The sequence below is a fragment of the Pongo pygmaeus genome, chromosome 17 (assembly GCF_028885625.2).
Source record: "Pongo pygmaeus isolate AG05252 chromosome 17, NHGRI_mPonPyg2-v2.0_pri, whole genome shotgun sequence".
Taxonomy (NCBI): Eukaryota; Metazoa; Chordata; class Mammalia; order Primates; family Hominidae; genus Pongo; species Pongo pygmaeus.
Genome location: NC_072390.2, coordinates 75,743,545 through 75,763,005, shown reverse-complemented (window position 1 = coordinate 75,763,005; position 19,461 = coordinate 75,743,545). Strand labels below are relative to the sequence as shown.

The 19,461-nt window shown below is 35.4% G+C and overlaps 1 pseudogene; it reads left to right on the top strand.

Moving 5' to 3' along the window:
* The first annotated feature begins 18,159 nt into the window (after positions 1-18,159).
* LOC129018792 (non-histone chromosomal protein HMG-14-like) lies at positions 18,160-19,042 on the top strand (annotated as a pseudogene).
* Positions 19,043-19,461: the final 419 nt, after the last annotated feature.

The window sequence follows — 19,461 nt, the reverse complement described above, 5'->3', positions numbered from 1 at the left end:
CATTGTCTATTTTCATCATTAGAATAATTTCATGTCAACATTGACTTTTGTTCAGTGTTATATTTTCAGCACCTAGAGAGTGTCTGCTAGTTGGCTCTATGTCCAGAATAATCAACATAGGTAGTTAAGGTATTTCCAAACCACAAAAGTTGCTTAATACATATATCCCAAGAATGTGCTAGAGGCAGAGTTAACAGTGTTTCTAGATTAGCTGCTCTCTTCATTGTACATTGTAAATGACAAACAACTAGAGCATCAGGGCCCCTTTGCTGCACCCACAGTCTTGCTTTTCCAGTTGATATTACCATTCTTCCAGGAGGTTTGCTCCTAGAATTGGTGATGTAAAGAAGGGAAGTAGCTATATAAGAACTTCAAGGGCTAATCCCTGGAAAGAAAGCAAAGGGATAATACCTTTTAAAGGGAAACAGTTGTATCAGTATCATTTGACCAGCCATAGATATGAGTTTACAGAGGCTTCCTGGCCTTTCTCTCAATTATGTTGTCCCTAAAACATGGAGACTCCATTTATCCCTCACCTAATGTAGCTACTATGGGCCATATTACCAGTGTGCATCGTGCTCTATAATTCCTAGTAATTTTTATTCTGAATGTGAAGAGAAGTGTCTTGCAACTTAAGAATCCCCAGGAGGACTTTATTACACCTCAGAATTTGGAAGTGCCCTGAAATTTTACTTTTAAAAATTCTTTGTACTTTTTGAGGTGCTATAACATTCTTATATGTATCATTCTGTAATTAAGTCTCTAGCTTAACTATAAATGGTACCTAAATTTTAAAGAGCCAATTGTAGGTATCCCAATATAACATTAAGAAAAACTAAAGGAATAAACTTTTTTTGCTACTTTGTTGGGGTGAAGTACTTAAAAGAGTAAGGTAGAAAGAAGAGACAAAGTCCTGAATCTTTCAAAATGGGAAATTAATTTTAAACTTAAAAATATGTCTTCATTACCTATTGCCGATACTGTCTTTGCATAAATAAATAAAAATAAATCTTTTAGAAAACATGTTTTGAATAATGCAATTACTTACTGGCTCCTCATAAAGAGCTTAGCATCTAGCCTAGAATAAGAATTAGTTACATGGGTGGATCCTAACATTCCCTTGAAATTTTTATGCTTTATATTTGAACTTTTCACATCTCTTCAAGAAGATGAGCTCTTTGTTGTTTCATAATGGACTTAACTTTAGCCTGTTTATGTGAGCAAATTGTGTCTTTTATAGGATTTTAGTTTAATAGGATTAACTATGACAGTCTGGTGTTATGCACGTTGGCAATTTTGACCCCAGTGTAGTTGAATGTTTAGAATGTGAACATACACTAAATAGCCTTAAAATCCTCTCTTGTCTTGAACTGGTGAATTTTTACATTAGCAAAAACTAATTCTAGAAAATGTACCAACTGATTTTTTTGGGATTAGGCCATCTTCTCTAAGTAATTTATGTTTTTAAAAAAATTATTTTCAAATTTGTTTGTGATGAACCAAATCCCACTGCTGATTGGTGGGATTTTTTAGGTGGATAATAAAAACGATATTTTATAAAGAAAACAGCTCTTATTTATTTAAGGAAGATGCTCTAATGAGGATCAAAATCATATTTTACAGTGTTAATTATTTCTCTATGAGGCCCATTATGTTAGCTCCATGCATGTATAGCTATGAATATATAGCTATGTATATATTCATATATGCCTTATAGATTATGGTACGTTGGAGAGCCTTACCATGTTTCTCTACAGAATGTCTATTTAAGGTTTTCTATTAAAAATACTTTTAATCAAATCAATTAGTTCTTCTGCTTAATCATACACTTATCCCTGTTCGAAATAATATATGCAGTGGAAATCCACTGATACTCATCCACCAAAAATATTTTAGTCAGTTTTCTCTTTGGAGCCAGATAAAGTTGAAATTCATTGTAGGTGGCTTAGAGTGTATTATTAGGTATTTTTGTGCTGTCTGACTTTCTGAAACTCCAAACACTTTTAACGATTAAAACAATTTTACTTAATAAGAGGCTTTGTGGTGAAATGATTGACTAGTTGCTATCTGCAAACAGCAATTTATAACCAAAAGGAGCTCTAAGATCCTGAAAATAATTGGTAGCTCATTATTTGAATTAAATTGCTGAGTTTAGCTTTTCATTTAAATTTAAGCACAACCACATTTACCAACTATTAGTGTAGGCTTGGTAAATGAGTGTGCTCCCTCATATCACTCTTCCAAAACAACAAAATGACAGTGGAACTATAAATGGATGAAGTTCCAAAGGCTTAATAATTCAATTAACTAAATCAGTACTCAATAATAAGAAGGTTTGCTCCCACTTTCAAAAGGATATCTTTGCATTAAAGTTTCTTTACAAGTGGCTGAAGGACTAGCTAGATAGAAAGTTGCTATTTGGAACTTGTTGCTGAATGAGCACACAGCGTGACTCCATTTATGGCCACTTAGCTTGTTACAGTCTCATGGCTAGAGTATCCAGAACCAGTCTATATTTCACCCAGCCTTGGATGACCAGAATCCAGAAGTCAAATGTGGGCAGGGACACATAACACAAATGGGTCAGTGCTACTGTTCAGAGCTTGGGGTCATGCTGTGGATGAGTTGTCATCTTACATGAAGGACAAGATCTGAATTTTTAATATTATAGGCCCCCTGATTCCAACACAAGCAGAGATGCTCAATTATTCCAGGCACTGTGCTAGACACTTTGCCTAAAGCAATTATCATCATCACAGTAATCCTCTGATGAGGACTTTATTATTCTCAATTTAGATATGAGGACATTGATCTTCATAGTTAATGATTGAGCCAATCTATTGAGATTTTTTTTTAACTTAGTATTACTTAAATCCAATGTTTGCTATCTTCCTACTAACCCAGTCTTTCTTAAAACATTTAGGGTTTCAACTGAAATAGATCTATCCCCGTTATGTTTCAAAGACAACCTGTTAGTGGGTAAATTGATGGTTCTGTGATTGCTTCAGCAGTTCCTAACTAAGGGCTGGGATTGCCACATGAATGAGCAGGTTAGCTTGATAGGCTCAGTGGGAAGGTCTCTCTGAACAGGTGTGCAGCCTGTGAGAAGTGCAGAGACAAGCTCCTTGCTGTTATTATGCAACGTGTTATTTCAGGACAAATTTATGCCTTTCCTAGGGAGCCTTCTAGAGTAATAATCTCTGACAAATGGCGATCCTACTATACCTAGTCCCCCAAATAGCTCCACCTGAATTTATTTTGCATGTAAATTACAGAGCTCATGTTAAAGAATCCCATAGATGTAGCTTTATTTCTACTTGTTAAGACCGAAAAGAAAAATGTAATGATTTGTTAAGATCATCTTTCAATCATTCTGCACTTTCTCCCAAGTGTTAATTCTCTTGCAAGTAGAAATAAGGAACTTGGGCTTCCCTTCCATTAAAAAAAAAAAAAAAAATACCGTAGTGAAAGTTTATGTGACCAGGTCCTGCAGACAACCAGAGACAAATCTAAGCAGGCATGCATATCAAAATAATGCATTTTCCTTTTCTTGCATTTTTAAACATTAGTCACAACTTTGTTTTAATTTTGTGGAAAATAAATGTAATCGCTGTAATTTTATGTATAATTACTAGTAAAATGCTACTTTTACCTTTTCCATGGTCCTCATTTATTGTCCCCATTCTCTCTGTAAGCAGAATCTCCCCCAGGTGCTTCAAATTTTCAATGCTCAGTTCAAGATTGATATTCTTTCCTCTACCATTAACTAAAGTTTTATCTGTGAAATGATGATTTTATCCCATTTTTTCTTGATTAAAACAACCCAAAAGATGAAATTAAGAGATAATTAATTAGAATAAAGCTCTCTTTATTACCTTTACCTTCTTCTAAATTGTTCATTGAGTAGCTTGTGAAGAGAGGTCATTAAAAGCATCATTAGTTGAAAAACACAGGCTTGTCTTTCCACACCCCCTACAGTTATATATCACACACTTCTATAATTAGAATAATGCCAGCACTTTATAAATGGTCACTGACTGGTCTTGATTTATTAAAAGTCTAGGCAAGTAAATGCACAAGATAGCCCTTTACACAGGGAGTATCTAACTTTCCTTTGCTATATATTCAGACATCTAAAAGTTGTCCAGAATGTGCTACCATATCATCCTTTATTCTTAGGAAAATTCATTGTTTGTCCTGGTGAAAGTCAGTTTTACTTATCTAGTCTTGTTTTGTTGGTTATATAAGAAATGGAGTAATTTTCAGCATCTATTCAAAAGCTTAATTATTTATAAAATTAAATAGCTTTTAAAATGAAAGTAAAATAATGTTTAGTTTATATTTAGTACTTTTGGAATGTCCAGAAGGATATGTTCTGCTTAGTTAACCACATTGTGTTTTTTCTTTTGGAAATGCAAAGAAAGTATCTAATAATTAAATAATAATAATAATATATTTCTATTTTTCTCTCAGTTCTTCTTTTTAGTGGGAGTCTACTTGTCTCTATCCAGAAATACAGATACAAAGTCAATGGAAGAGATAGATAGATAGGTAGATAGATAGATAGATAGATAGACAGACAGACAGACAGACAAAGAGATAGATGGATAGCGATTATTAACCTTTTATGACATTGAAAGAATGCATGCTGCCCTCTGGAGTCCACAAAAGGAAAATGCAAACCAAGTTTTTATATCATCTTTAATATTTAAAACGTTTAATGCTACAAGTTGGAAAATAAACTGTATCTTTTACCTTTGCAATAAATAACATATAAGTAGCACAACTAACAGGGAAGGGTTATGTTGAATTCTTAATTTGACCTTATGACGCATGTTTTCATGAAGTAACGAGGTTTTTTCCCCCTTATAATTCACTCACTATGTCTTTCCCAGTTACCAAAGGGCACAGAAATAAGTGTTAACGAAGAGAAAAATAGAGGATGAGATTAACAAAAAGCAAATTAATCTTTGTGCCTACTTAATATCTTTTTGAAATATATATTACTTCGCACTTCAGATCATACTTTAAACTTTCTTACATAACATGTATGCCAAGTTTATGAAGTGAAAAATGTGGTTAAGAAAGATGATAATTAAAGAAAAGCTGTGAACGTGGAATTGGGAATATATTCTTTCTATAGTAAGGCAACTCTTCTCTTATGAAAGTTAAAATAACACAATGAAAGAGAAAGCCTTTGCTGCTACCTACTGAAGAGTGTGTGTGTGTGTGTGTGTGTGTGTGTGTGTAGTGAGATAGAGGATAGATATATAGACAAATAGATAAATATGATCTCAGGCTTGGAACATAAGAGGTAGATTAATCATAAAAATGCAAAAATTTCTGTTTTGAGTATTCACAAGACTTAAGAAATAGTCATTAGGAACCCAGATATTTGGAAAATTTCTTCCTGGAAAAGCTCTTTCTTCTTAAAATTAACATTTTTAATAACACTTCAAGGTTCATTTAAAATTTAAGTCCAAGAAAAGCTGTTCTCTACTTCAATACATTTTAGGAACTTACTGTACTTTTTGCTGTGTCAACATCTCTAAACAATTCTACAATGTTTTTCAGAGTGTCACCTATTCAGAAAGGTTTTATTTTAACATATACACAATTAGATTGACTTTTACATCACTCTTCTAATGTAAGATTATTTACCTTATTTTATGCATAATATGGTGAGAATCATTCAGGTTATTTGACTCATTTCTTAGCAAGAACATGATGCAGCCTGGATTAAAAATACAAATGGATGACTTCAAATTGCTTCTCTTTTTACTTAGCAAACTTTAAGTCAAATATATATAATCTGTATGGACTCAAAATATAAAAGAAATTCAAGAATAAATTCTCTACAAAGTCATGCTGATAAACAATGTATAAATAATAATGGTGTATTCTGAAAAAATGAAGGAAGGGAACAAAAAGGAAAAAAGGACAGCGAAGGAAGGAAGGAAAGAAATGAAGAAGGGAGGGAGGAAAGGAAAATCAGCATTTCACTCAGTGACATATATTGAGTTTTATAGTTTTCATTTGGCATAGGAGAGAGCATAAATATAATATTCCAACTATGAGGATGGCAGAGGTATTTCTGAAATAGCAAACTCAGGTATAGACAAAAGAATATTATCGGAGAGTAAAAGAACCTAGGTTGATAAGGAGCCACCAGGGCATAGCTGTGGTTGGTTGGAAGCAATAGTTGACTATACAAAGACATTTAATGAGAAAAGAAAATAGAGCACTCTATTAAAGGGTACACTTTTAAAACCATTTTCCATCTGTGTTCCTAGAAATGTGAGTTCAATCAATGAATAATTCATCCAAGGCAGATAAAGGAAAAATGCAGAATGTATTCACTCGGCCAAGACATGCAGGACGGCCAACTGGTAACAGCTTCAGTTGCCCTGGCATCAAGGTTTAATTGAACCAAAAAGCAATTCTGAAATTTCAAAAGAAAATTATTTCTTTTATGAAATCTGTAAAACTGGACAGGAGCTTTTGAAGACATAAAACTAAATTGAGGGTAAAATGGACTTATGAATTCAAACCATAAAGGTTATCAATTTTATCCCCATTTAGTTTAGTTAAGCATAAAGTAATCATTTTCTTTCCATCCCACTTCATTTTCTTTGCTTTTATATCCCTATGTCACAAATTCAGTATGCAGACCCTATTGCAGAATGTAAAACATGAACAATTGCAATATCTTGGTTCCACTGGAAGCCATGATATTCTGGGACCATGTCTTTAGGAAAACTTTGTCAGTTGACTTTCATTGCTTTAAAAAATCTGATATATCACACTATATTGTAATATAGACTGATTTTTCTGTCTGTCTTCCACATGAGCATGTCAACTGAGAGAGTTGTTGTTGACATTTATTTCTATGCCACTAGTACTTACCTCAGTATCTTGGTATATGTTATAGTATTCAACAGATGTTTAAAATATGATTTGTTGGGGAAAAGTATATGATGGGGAAAATTATATACTTTAAAACTATATACTTATATATATGGTGGGGAAAAGTATATGATGGAGAAAAGTGTACATGACGGGGAAAAGTATATGATGGGGAAAAGTATATACATGGGGAAAAGTATATGATGGGGAAAAGTATATACATGGAGAAAAGTATATACTTAATACCCAAATGGTGCTTTGTAATATAACAATGGCAATATCTTATTGGTATTGTGGAAACATATAAATTTATTTTTGCTTTCAGTCTATGGCTCAATGAAGATGTTCTGCTAGTATTAAAAGATGTGGTTGATCTTGACTAGATGTGAGCATGCACTTGTAGTCAGTTTGTGGGTTGCCTGAGAGCTGGCTGATGTAGGATATCCTCAACTGAGAACTTAACATCTTTTCAGCGTGTTCTCTAATCTTCCCATTGGTTAGTCCAGGCTTATTCTCTGGAATGTGCAGGCATCCACTAAAGTTTCTAGGCTTGAAATTGGCAAAAGCCTCCTCTGCTTCATTCTGTTGACCAATGCAGGTCACAGGACCAGCACAAATTCAAAAGTGGAAAAATAGACTATATATCTTGATAAGAGAAGCAGCAGTCCCTTACAAGGTTCATGGAGACAGTGAAGCCATTAACTGGTACAATCAATGTAGTACATGCTACCTAAAGGGCATTATGCTAATTTACTTATGTATCCAAGTCATCCAAAACTATGACATGAATTCTCTCACAGATATATAAATAAATATAATTCAAGGGCATATGTCAGATTTGTTCAAACTAGTTTTGTTTAAAATAAGTTTCTGATGAAAAAAGGGAATTTAGAAACAAAACAGTCATTTAAACACTGAGAACCACAGCTCAAACAATAAAGAAATTATGCAGTAAAGATGCTAATGAAACAAAGAGAAGGAAGGAAGGAGGGGGAGGAACAGATAATGACTAAACAGAGCAAAACAGCTAAACTGCTGCAATCAAAGCAAGTAGCAAGAAAACAAAAGGCACTAATTAAATTCAGCCTCTCTGCTCCCAAAATAATATGTGTGCTGCATGGTTTTTGACAAACAGTATGGTAAAGATCTAAGTTAGATTACAGCAAGCATTATCGATTCTATTTTCATTCCCATTAGAGGAAAGATGCATTTCCTTGATCAATTAGAAAAAAAAATGCATATTAAAGTACTATTGTACAACTATAGCAGGGCCACTTGAAGTTATTATGTCCTTGCTCTGGCCTTGAAGCATTGAAGAAAACCATATATTGTCATTCACATTCAGCTTGGCAGAGTGCAAAATGACATATCATCAAAGCCCCTGTATTTACAAATCAAGAGACCAGTTGTCTGCTTGAGGACAATTTCCATGGTGTTGCGGCAAAGCCAAGGCCAAAGGCTGAATGTTAGAAACATGAAATAATTAGCAAAAAAAGGTAGTGACGAAGAAAACCAAGAAAGCCTTAACATTTCCCTCAGGTAGGTTATACACAGACTGCTTCCTGCCTCTAAGTCCCTGAACTGCTTCTCATGCAGGCCCTTACAGAATCCAGATGGCCTAACCACAGGGTCGCTTTACTCTCTTTTCTTAGATCATTTACATTACAAAAGTTGTAATTGTAAAATCTTTCTTTTTCCCTTTCAGATGTAAATCCTTTTAAAAGACCGTTGACAGTTTTTACAAGGACCTGAGATCTATCCTTTTGAAATGTAATCATTAAGGGAAATAGCACTCCTGTTTTCTAGTGTCCCTGGGAGTATAGAGTCCTAACTTCTTTCTGGTGGGCACTTCGGGCTAGGTGTAAAACTTCCTCCTGTCATGAAGATACAAAGAAAGTTTACTTTCTTTTTTTTTTTTTTTTTCTTATTTCACTTTAACTTCTGGGATACATGTGCAGAACGTGCAGGTTTGTTACGTAGGTATACATGTGCCATGGTGGTTTGCTGCACCTATCAACCCGTCATCTAGGTTTTAAGCCCCACATGCATTAGGTATTTGTCCTAATGCTCTCCTTCCCCATGCCCCCACCCCCTGACAGGTCTCAGTGTGTGATGTTCCCTTCCCTGTGCCCATGTGTTCTCATTTTTCAACTTCTGCTTATGAATGAGAACATGTGGTATTTGGTTTTCTGTTCCTGTGTTAGTTTGCTAGCAATGATGGTTTCCAGCTTCATCCACGTCCCTGCAAAGGACATGAACTCATTCTTTTTAATGTCTGCATAGTATTCCATGGTGTATAAGTGCCACATTTTCTTTATCCAGTCTATCATTGATGGGCATTTGGGTTGGTTCCAAGTCTTTGCTATTGTGAATAGTGTTGCAATAAACATATGTGTGCATGTGTCTTTATAGTAGAATGATTTATAATTCTTTGGTATAGACCCAGTAATGGGATTGCTGGGTCAAATGGTAATTCTGGTTCCAGATCCTTGAGGAACTGCCACACTGTCTTCCATAAAGGTTGATCTAATTTACACTCCTACCATCAGTGTAAAAGCATTCCTGTTTTTCCACAGCCTCACCAGCATCTGTTGTTTTCTGACTTTTTAATGATCACCATTCTAAATGGTGTGAGATGGTACCTCATTGTGGTTTTGATTTGCATTTCTCTAATGACCAGTGATGATGAGCTTTTTCTCATATGTTTGTTGGCCACATAAATGTCTTCTTTTGAGAAGTGTCTGTTCATATCCTTCACCCACTTTTTGATGGGGTTGTTTGTTTTTTTTCTTGTAAATTTGTTTAAGTTCCTTGCAGATTCTGGATATTAGACCTTTGTTACATGGATAGATTGCAAAAATTTTCTCCCATTCTGTAGGTTGCCTGTTCACTCTGATGATAGTTTATTTTGCTGTGCAGAAGCTCTTTAGTTTAATTAGATCCTATTTGTCAATTCTGGCTTTTGTTGCAATTGATTTTGGCATTTTAGTCCTGAAGTCTTTGCCCCTGCCTATGTCCTGAATGGTACTGCCTAGGTTTTCTTCCAGGGTTTTTATGGTTTTAGGTTTTACATTTAAGTCTTTAATCCATCTTGAGTTAATTTTTGTATAAGGTGTAAGGAAGGGGTTCAATTTCTGTTTTCTGCATATGGCTAGCCAGTTTTCCCAGCACCATTTGTTAAACAGGGAATCCTTTCTCCATTGCTTGTTTTTGTCAGGTTTGTCAAAGATCAGATGGTTGTAGATGTGTGGTATTATTTCTGAGGCCCCTGTTCTGTTCCATTTGTCTATATATCTGTTTTGGTACCAGTACCATGCTGTTTTGATTACTGTAGCCTTGTAGTATAGTTTAAAGTCAGGTAGTGTGATGCCTTCAGCTTTGTCCTTTTTGCTTAGGATTGTCTTGGCTATATAGGCTCTTTTTTGGTTCCATATGAAATTTAAAGTAGTTTTTTTTTTCTAATTCTGCAAAGAAAGTCAGTGAAAGCTTGATGGGAATAGCATTGAATCTATAAATTACTTTGGGTAATATGGCCATTTTCATGGTATTGATTCTTCCTATCCATGGGCATGGAATTTTTTTCCATTTGTTTGTGTCCTCTCTTATTTTGTTAAGCAGTGGTTTGTAATTCTCCTTGAAGAGGTCCTTCCCATCCCTTATAAGTTGTATTCCTAGGTATTTTATTCTCTTTGTAGCAATTGTGAATGGGAGTTCACTCATGATTTGGCTCTCTCCTTCTCTATTATTTGTATATAGGAATGCTTTACTTTGATTTGGATAAGGCCAATTAGCCAACAACCGTCATATGATTTTCTTACTTTAACTCCTAAATGCTCAGACTGGATTCTGGTTTCTCCCCTCTATTGTGATAGCCTTGTATAAAGTCTTCCTTTCATGTTTAACTGTGGTGAAATTTTTCATTGACAAACATCCATACATTAGCAAAACTGAAATGTTTATAAAGCAATTCTGAAATTTAAAAAAATTACAGAAATTCTAAGAAGACTGAATGTCTCTACACTAATTAATGAGCAAATAGTTCAACTTTCTGGTAAGCCCCTCTTATTCAGAACTGAATTAAGTTAGGCTAAAACTAAGAATAGTTCCTCTTAATTGAGGGGAAAAAAATGTCTTGTATCATGTAAATTGTATGTGAACTTTCTCTCTGAAGTTTCCTTCTCCATGGATATTTCTCTTTAGCTTTAACAGTGCATACACTGCTGCCCATGGTTTCCCTGTGAAGAAAACAGAGAGGGGCTTTTAATGGAAAAAAATGGCCTATTTAAAAATTAGCTAAATCTGTATCTGAATAAGTTTAATTCCATTCTAATGTACTTTTAACATCTGCCTCTTAGGTTATAGGCCTTGTTTGAAGGCCTAAGGAAATTAGATTTCGATAAGCTTAGAGTCTAGTGAGGAAGACTGACATTCACACAATGACCTCTAGAATACATGCAAAGAAAAAACGCAATGAGAGAGGGACACACAAAGAATCAAAGATTTTATAGGCAGGAGCTATTAACATTCAAGCAGTATAAAGGAAAAGATTGGAAAGAGGATGCCCAATAGCCAGTTCTTAAAGAATGAGTGGCAATTCTAAGGACATACAGAGAAAGGAAGAAGATTCCAGGTGAAGGCAATAGATTGAATAAGGTTAATGAAGCATGCATGTGTATGTGATGTCCTATGGAGGTGAAAACAAATTAAGACAGAGTCTGGTAAAGTGATAAGGGCCTATCCCACCTAACGGCTCCACATTTTAAGAATTAATCCTACAAAACATTACTGAAATGTGAGATTTGCACTTTGAAATATTAACTTATAAAGTTATTTTGAACTGACATACATATTATATTTGTTATTAATTTATTGAGAAATAAATGTATTTACTTTAAACCGCATCCATTAAAAGTATAGGATATAATGAACTTTGATAGGTGTACACAGCTATGAAACCACTACTACAATCAAAATAGTGAATATATCCATAAGAGTAAAACCCAGCCCCACACAACAAATGATCCACATTTGTCATTATAAACTATTTTTTCTTTTCTAGAATTTTGTATTAATGGAATTGTAAGGAATGCACAATTTTATGTATCTAGCTTATTTCAGTCCACATAAGGATTTGGAGAGTGGTACATGGTAAATGTGAGCTTAAATTTTTAAGAATCTGGCAAGTGATTTTCTAAAGTAGTAGCACCGTTTTACATTTCCACCTGCAGTGTTTAAGAATTTCAAGGGCTCTACTGCAAAAACATGCCAAATTGTAAAGACCATCGATGCTAGGAAAAAACTGCATCAACTAACGGGCAAAATAACCAGCTAACATCATAATGACAGGAGCAAATTCACACATAACAATATTAGCCTTAAATGTAAATGGGCTAAATTCCCCAATTAAAAGACACAGACTGGCAAACTGGATAAAGAGTCAAGACTCATCAGTGTGCTGTGTTAATGAGACCCATCTCACATGCAGAGACACACATAGGCTCAAAATAAAGGGATGGAGGAAGATCTACCAAGCAAATGGAAAGCAAAAAAAAAAAAAAAAAAAAAAGCAATGGTTGCAATCCTAGTCTCTGATAAAAGAGACTTTAAACCAACAAAGATCAAAAGAGACAAAGAAGGCCATTATATAATGGTAAAGGGATCAATTCAACAAGAAGAGCTAACTATCCTAAATATATATGCACCCAATACAGGAACACCCAGATTCATAAAGCAAGTCCTGAGAGACCTAAAAAGAGACTTAGCCTCCCACACAATAATAATGGGAGACTTTAACACCCTGCTGTCAATATTAGACAGATCAACGAGACAGAAGGTTAACAAGGATATCCAGGACTTGAACTCAGCTCTACACCAAGCAGACCTAATAGACATCTACAGAACTCTCCACCTGAAATCAACAGAATATACATTCTTCTCAGAACCACATTGCACTTATTCCAAAATTGACCACATAGTTGGAAGTAAAGCACTCCTCAGCAAATGTAAAAGAACAGAAATCACAACAAACTGTCTCTCAGACCACAGTGCAATCAAATTAGACCTCAGGATTAAGAAATTCACTCAAAACTGCGAAACTACGTGGAAACTGAACAACTTGCTCCTGAATGACTACAGGGTAAATAATGAAATGAAGTCAGAAATAAAGATGTTCTTTGAAACCAATGAGAGCAAAGACACAATGTACCAGAATCCCTGGGACACATTTAAAGCAGTGTGTAGATGGAAATGTATACCACTAAATGTCCACAAGAGAAAGCAGGAAAGATCTAAAATTGACACCCTAACATCACAATTAAAAGAACGAGATAAGCAAGAGTAAACAAACTCAAAAGCTGACAGAAGGCAAGAAATAACTAAGATCAGAGCAGAACTGAAGGAGATAGAGACACAAAAAACACTTCAAAAAATTAATGAATCCAGGAGCTGGTTTTTGAAAAGATCAATAAAATTGATAGACCGCTAGCAAGACTAATAAGAAAGGAGAGAAGAATCAAACAGACACAATAAAAAATGACAAAGGGGATATCACCACTGATCCCACAGAAATACTACCATCAGATAATAAAGAGTAGCTAGTACCATTCCTTCTGAAACTATTCCAATCGATTGAAAAAGAGGGAATCTTCCCTAACTCATTTTATGAGGCCACCATCATCCTATACCAAAGCCTGGCAGGGAGAAAACAAAAAAAGAGAATTTTAGACCAGTATCCCTGATGAACAACGATGCAAAAATCCTCAGTAAAATACTGGCAAACCGAATCCAGCAGCACATTCAAAAGTTTATCCACCACGATCAAGCTGGCTTCATTCCTGGGATGCAAGGCTGGTTCAACATACGCAATCAATAAACGTAACCCATCATATGAACAGAACCAAAGACAAAAACCACATGATTATCTCAATAGATGCAGAAAAGGCCTTTGACAAAATTCAACAACGCTTCATGCAAACAACTCTCAATAAACTAGGTATTTCTGGGATGTATCTCAAAATAATAACAGCTATTTATGACAAACCCACAGCCAATATCATACTGAATGGGCAAAAACTGGAAGCATTCCCTTTGAAAACTGGCACAAGACAGGGATGCCCTCTCTCACCACTCCTATTCAACATAGTGTTGGAAGTTCTGGCCAGGGTAATCAGGCAGGAGAAGGAAATAAAGGGTATTCAATTAGGAAAAGAGGAAGTCAAATTCTCCCTGTTTGCAGATGACACGATTGCATATTTAGAAAACCCATCGTCTCAGCCCAAAATCTCCTTAAGCTGATAAGAAACTTCAGCAAAGTCTCAGTTTACAAAGTCAATGTGCAAAAATCACAAGCATTCTTATACACCAATAACAGACAGAGAACCAAATCATGAGTGAACTCCCATTCACAATTGCTTCAAAGAGAATAAAATACCTAGGAATCCAACTTACAAGGGATGTGAAGGACCTCTTCAAGGAGAACAACAAACCACTGCTCAACGAAATAGAAGAGGACACAAACAAATGGAAGAACATTCCATGCTCATGGATAGGAAGAATCAATATCGTGAAAATGGCCATACTGCCCAAGGTAATGTAGAGATTCAATGCCATCCCCATCAAGCTACCAATGACTTTCTTCACAGAATTGGAAAAAACTACTTTAAATTCATATGGAACAAAAAAAGAGCCTGCATTGCCAAGACAATCCTAAGCAAAAAGATCAAACCTGGAGGCATCACACTACCTGACTTCAAACTATACTACAAGGCTACAGTAACCAAAACAGCATGGTACTGGTACCAAAACAGAGATATAGACCAATGGGACAGAACAGAGCCCTCAGAAATAATACCACACATCTACAACCATCTGATCTTTGACAAACCTGACAAAAACAAGCAATGGAGAAAGGATTCCCTATTTAATAAATGGTGCTGGGAAAACTGGCTAGCCATATGTAGAAAGCTGAAACTCGGTCCCTTCCTTCTTACACATTATACAAAAATTTATTCAAGATGGATTAAAGACTTAAACATTAGACCTAAAATCATTAAAACCCTAGAAGAAAACCTAGGCATTACCATTCAGGACATAGGCATGGGCAAGGACTTCATGTCTAAAACACCAAAGGCAATGGCAACAAAAGCCAAAATTGACAAATGGGATCTAATTAAACTAAAGAGCTTCTGTACAGTAAAAGAAACTACCATCAGAGTGAACAGGCAACCTACAAAATGGGAGAAAATTTTTGCAATCTACCCATCTGACAAAGGGCTAATATCTAGAATCTACAAAGAACTTAAACAAATTTACAAGAAAATAATTCACAAAACCCCATGAAAAAGTGGGCAAAGGATATGAACAGACACTTTTCAGAAGAAGACATTCATGCAGCCAACAGACACATGAAAAAATGCTCATCATCACTGGTCATCAGAGAAATGCAAATCAAAGCCACTATGAGATACTATCTCACACCAGTTAGAATGGCAATCATTAAAAACTTAGGAAACAACAGGTGCTGGAGAGGATGTGGAGAAATAGGAATGCTTTTACATTGTTGGTGGGAGTGTAAACTAGTTCAACCATTGTGGAATACAGTGTGGCAATTCCTTAGGGATCTAGAACTTGAAATACCATTTGACCCAGCCATCCCATTACTGGATATATACCCAAAGGATTATAAATCATGCTGCTATAAGGACACATGCACACGTATGTTTATTTTGGCACCATTCACAATACCAAAGACTTGGAAGCAACCCAAATGTCCATCAATGATAGACTGGATTAAGATAATGTGGCACATATACACCATGGAATACTATGCAGCCATAAAAAGGATGAGTTCATATCCTTTGTAGGGACATGGATGAAGGTGGAAACCATCATTCTGAGCAAACTATCACAAGGACAGAAAACCAAACACTGCATGTTCTCACTCATAGGTTGGAATTGAACAATGAGACACTTGGACACAAGGTGGGGAACATCACACACTGGGGTCTGTCATGGGGTGGGGGGATGGGGGAGGGATAGCAATAGGAGAAATACCTAATGTAAATGACGAGTTAATGGGTGCAGCAAACTAACACAGCACATGTATACATAAGTAACAAACCTACACGTTGTGCACGTGTACCCTAGACCTTAAAGCATAATAAAAAAATAAAAAAAGAAGAGAAAAGAATTCCAGTGGCTCTACATGCAGAACATCAGTTGAATGTTTTAGTCTTTCAAAGTAAGTTTTAGCCTTTCCAGGGAGCAAGAAGTGGTATTTCATTATGACTTTTATTTGCATTTCCTTTTTAACTAATAATTTTGAACATTTTTTCCATGTGCTTGTTAGCCATTATTTTTTTTCTTTTTTTTATTTTATTATTATTATACTTTAAGTTTTAGGGTACATGTGCACAATGTGCAGGTTAGTTACATATGTATACATGTGTCATGCTGGTGTGCTGCACCCATTAACTCGTCATTTTGCATTAGGTATATCTCCTAATGCTATCGTTCCCCCCTTCCCCCACCCCACAACAGTCCCCAGAGTGTGATGTTCCCCTTCCTGTGTCCATGTGTTCTCATTGTTCAATTCCCACCTATGAGTGAGAACATGCAGTGTTTGGTTTTTTGTCCTTGCAATAGTTTACTGAGAATGATGATTTCCAATTTCATCCATGTCCCTACAAAGGACATGAAGTCATCATTTTTTATGGCTGCATAGTATTCCATGGTGTATATGTGCCACATTGTTAGCCATTTTTATACCTTGTGAAATATCTGTTTGAATCTTTTCCCCATTATTTATTAAATATTTTTCTTAATATTGAGTTGTAAGAATTATTTGTATATTTTAAATTCAGGTTTACCATAAGAAAAAAAATACTGAATATTTTCCCCTCCTGAGATGGGCCATTTTGATTTTTTAATGTTGTCTTTTGAAGATAAAAATAATATAATTTTTAAAGTCCAATTTTATTAAGTTTTTCATAGTTCATGCTTTTTGTGACCTATCTAAGAAAATATTACTAATCCAATGTTGCAGAAATTTCCCCTGTGGTTTCTTCAGGAATATTTATACTATTACCTTCTATATTTAAATTTATGATGTATTTCCAGTTACATTTTAGATATTGTATAAGATAAAAGTTGATGCATATAGAAATGTATTTGTTACAGTATTATTTGTGGAAAAGAGTTTTTTTTCACAGTCAGTTTCATGGCAATTTTGTAAAAAATTCAGTGTTCATAAATATATCCTTCTATTTCTGAACATTCTATTCTGTTTTATTAATCTATATATGAGTATTTCTCCTAATTCCACATGGTCTTGATTAGGTAACTTAACAGCAAGTCTTGAAATCAGATAGCTGATATATTCCAATTCTTTTATTCTTTCTCAAAGTTGCTTTGAATAATATACTTTATTTTTATTTAATACAAGTTGAGAATCAGCTTGCCAATTTTTACAAAAAAAGGCATGCAGAAAATTTTACTGGAATTGCATTGCATCTGTAAATCATTTGGGCAAATTGTCTTCTCAACAATATTGTGTCTTACAATTTTTGATCATTGTATAGCTCATTATTTACTTAGGTCTTTTAAATTTTTCATTAGAATGTCTTATAGTATTTCTTGCATTTTTTTCTAGCTTTGTTGAAGTATAATTGACAAATAAAAATTTCATACTTACAACTCATATAGTTACACTTTGTGTGTGTGTGTAGTAAGAAAATTTAAGATCTACTCTTTTAGCTAAAGTGTACAATACAGTACTATTAACTGTAGTCAACATGCTGTACATTAGAGCTCCAGAATTTATTAATCCTGCGTAACTGAAACTTTGTTCCATTTGACCAACATCTCTCCATTTCCCTCAACCCGTAACCCGTGTCAGCACCATTCTATACTCTACTTCTATAAGTTTGGCTTTTTAAGATTCTAGATGTAAGTGTGATTATATATTTGTCTTTCTGTGCCTGGCTTATTTCACTTAACATGTCCTCTAGATTCATCCATTTTGCCACAAATGACAGAATTTCCTTATTTTTTTCTGATTTGTATATATCACATTTTCTTTGTCCATTTATTTCTCACTGTGCACTTAGGTTGCTCCTGTTGTTGAGTCATAATACAGTTTTGCCTGCAGTGTGAGCTCTTGTCATGGGAAGCAGGCAATCACGATGAAAAGATCTGGCTAAATATCTGTGAAAAGATTGTCATTTTGGACAGAGGTACCTAACTAAGTTGGATTAGATGGAATGTGGGGCAAGCCCAAATGAGAGCAAGTCATTTGCTCTAATCCTGTGTATGAACCTACAGAAGGCTCAGTCTCATGACCGATCTACACATAAAGGAGGCCTCTCCAAACCAGTAGAAGAAAGGTTGGTGAACCTAGTTGAGCGTTAAACCACTGCAGAAAAAGAAAAAAAAAAAGTCATGATCTGAACCTAACTGGATTATCTGGTAAAATAGAAGTTTCAGTATTCTCTAGCAAAATCCACACCCAGAGTTTACACAGTTCACTTACAAAAGATCAGTAAAATGTGACAACTTCTAAGGATAAAAATCAATCAATCAACAAATGTGGCAGAGTGCCTGGCTTACATCTGTAATCCAAACACTTTGGGAGGCCAAAGTCAGAGAAATGCTTAAGGCTAGGAGTTTGAGACCAGCCTGGGAAAAGTGGCAGAGACTACGTTTCTACAGAAAATTTGCTCAGCACCTCAGGCAGTGGGAGGAGCAGCAGTGGCCAAGCAGCCCAGCTTCACAGAGGCTCTCAGCATCTCCTGTCTTGCAGGCACCCAGCAAGCGCACTCCCTAACACTAAGGTTCCCAAGAGGATGGTCAGCTCAGCAGAAGAGGTGGTGAAGGAAGAGCCCAAGAGGACATCAGCGTGGTTGTCTGTTAAACCTGCTGCTGCAAAAGTGGAAGTGAAGCCAAAAAAGAAAACAGGAGAGAATAAATCTTCAGACAACAAAGTACAAACAAAAGGGAAAAAAACGGTGCAAAGGGAAAACAGGGTGACATGGCTAACCAAGAAACTAAAGAAGATCGACCTGCAGAAAATGGTGACATGAAAACTGAGGAGAGTCCAGCCTTTGATGAAACAAGAGAGAAAGAAGCCAAGTCTCATTAATACCAAATACCATGTCTTGTCCCTGGTCCCTGTCCCCATCCTTGTACAACCCAGAGGAATATTTTATCAATTATTTCATAAATGTAACCTTTTTAGTAGCTCTAGAAACTTTTTTTTCATGTCAAGCTTGCTTTATTTTCTTTATATATTTATGAAATATAGTTATTGGATTAATAAACCATGAGAATGTCATTTTTAAAAATTATGCTTTAAGTTCTAGGATACATGTGCAGAACGTGCAGGTTTGTTACATAGGTATACACGTGCCATGGTGGTTTGCTGCACCCATCAACCCGTCATCTACATTGGGTATTTCTGCTAATGCTATCCCTCGCCTAGGCCCCCACCCCCTGACAGGCCCTGGTGTGTGATGTTCCCCTCCCTGTGTCCACGTGTTCTCATTTTTCAGCTCCCACATA